This window comes from Rhamphochromis longiceps, linkage group LG16 (assembly GCF_057381845.1).
Source record: "Rhamphochromis longiceps isolate RC_006_pf linkage group LG16, R_longiceps_female_GT1.1, whole genome shotgun sequence".
Lineage (NCBI taxonomy): Eukaryota > Metazoa > Chordata > Actinopteri > Cichliformes > Cichlidae > Rhamphochromis > Rhamphochromis longiceps.
Window position 1 is genome coordinate 14,376,490 of NC_140572.1, and position 2,494 is coordinate 14,378,983.

Consider the following 2,494-nt stretch of genomic DNA (forward strand, 5'->3'; position numbering starts at 1 on the left):
GAAAAGTTTCCCTCTACAAACAAGTTAGCAAAAAGGCACCAAGAACACAACTTCCGCTAAGATTTCAAAATAAAATAAGAAAAACAGGAAACGGCTCATTTCAATTACATTTGAATGCACGCTGGGGTTTGAGGATTCTACAAACACTACTGCTTTGCTTTATTAAGTGGTTCACTTTCATACCGTCGCCATTTTTGGTGAATAAAAAAAACAATAAAATATTTAAATTATAAAAAGTATCAATATAAAAGCTGCCATAAAAACTTATACTTGTTGCTCATGTGTCGTCTGAGATCATAACATTAGTAAATATCAAAACTTAAAAGCACAAGGAAATGCAAAATATTACTATTATATGCTATACTATTATAAGAAAACTAAATGAACCAATTACTTCTCAGAACCAAACAGAACAAAAACCTAGACCCAAGCACCCAAGAACCGACGACCATGACTAAAAGGGTATGTTTCCTGCTTTCTTGTGTTTTCTGTTTTGCTGTTGTGTTGCTTTCAAAGACTGTGCGGGTGTTAAAGCCTCTTTTTAGTTTACTTTGGTCTGTTTGCTTCATGGAGGCCATTATGTGTCTCTCTGTGTTGTTCTGCACGTTTTTATTGAAGGTTTTCTTTCTGTTTGTTGTCGTTTTCACTGTTGGGGTCCGTAGTCGAAAATATAAAGCATTACACTTTACTTTTCTTAAAAGTCACGCAATGCATTACTTTCTTACTCTCCGAAGAAAGTAATTTATTACACTACTCATTACGTCACGATTGTTTTACTCACTAACATAACCTGAAGTGTGCAGTCACATACCATTACAGTCTTCCACGCCAACGCATACACTCTTTCTTTTATTGTTTAAGTTTGAACACAATGCTGCTAACATAAAGCAAAAAGTGGTTTAAAGCCAGTCCAAAGAGACTTCAGTGTCCCCACGGTGATTCCACCGTAGAGACATGTAAAGGTAGAAATGAAGTCTACAATGCTACAAGCCTGACTCCTCGTCCCTCAGCAGATGTTTGCAAACAGTCGATGTTGTGTTAGCAGTATAATACTTTGATGCATTTTGCACTTTACCGTTGCATTTTGTCCTTTGCTGATATAAAAATCTGCAAATCTCTGCTTCTCAAAAGTTAGATACCGCTCCACCACTGTCCTCCTCACTGCACACAAACCACAATCAGCTGACTGTAGCATAACTGAGCAGGAAGAAAAGGACACATTCGATGCTGGTGTGTAGACAACTCAACAACCTTTGTGATGCAAGCAACAAGATAATTGTAACCATAAAGTGATTACTGACTTCAGTACAATAACTTGTTGCACTGCAGTGACAAATGTTACACTGAAACATGTTTTTCCTCCCTCCTTTGGCCATAACGATGAAAGCATGTTTACAGCATTTTGAGCCCCTTATGATAGTTATTCTGACTCGGAGATATTGACTAAAGATACTTAAAAAAAGAATTGTTGGGTAACTTTTAGTACTCAAAGACACTCATCCTTTCTAAATAATGAAACGACAGCAAAATAACTAAAGAGAGTCTGAGTTAGAAGTTTTTGTCGTCATAAAAATAATAACAAGTAGAGCGGAAACCAGAGAGAAATTCAGGTGTTGGAGACGTGTGACCCAGCTTAAACTGTCGAACACATTATTAAGGAGCAGTTCTTTGGAAAAATGTCATGTGTGTCGTTCCGTCACTAATGAGGGCGCCTCCTGTGCATCAGCCTGCTGTTCTGACTCCTAATAGTCTTCAGTGGAAATCACAGAGTGACAGAGGTCTAAGGTCAGCATTGTGAAGGTGTGTGCAGGGGTCACTGGCTCAGTCTTGCAGTTTGATGCCACATGTTCTGCTGCCCTCCAGCTCTGCTCCAGATGTTTTTAATTAGCACCCAAAGATGAAGCGACAGCAGTCAGCCTCTCAGTTCCAGATAGCTTAAAGAGTGTGAATCCATACAGTGTGACACGAGCATGCTGGTAAAAAGGGCTCTGATTAAATTACGCACTGGCAGCTATGTCAGTGAAAGCAGATGGGCAGATGGCTGACAGCGGGACAGGGAGGCGGAGGTGCGACAAACTGTTCAGTGATTGTGCGTGTGGCTCTGGGAACTACACAGTGTCTTGGATACATTAGTGAAGAGCAGGTGATGTGGAGTATTTCCCTCACTCGATGTTTCCTCTGTTAATGTTGACTGATTATTGAGAGTTTGGTGCACTGAAACCCTAAACTGTTGCCAGACAGACTGTGAGACAGCTGGCCTTTTAGTCTGTGTTAAAAGCTTGGTAATAGTTTTCATATTAGTGCCACTTCCTCAGAGCTCTGGCGCAGCTGTAAGAAAAACCCCAACTTATATCTCCTGAGTCTGGGACCCCAACTCTGTTCCTAAGTTAACTCTCCAACCCCCACCACCCCATGCAATATGATCTTCTAACACATGAATAAAGTGTTATTTTTTTATCTGTGTCTCAAGTAGGTGTTTTACATTTCGGGTACC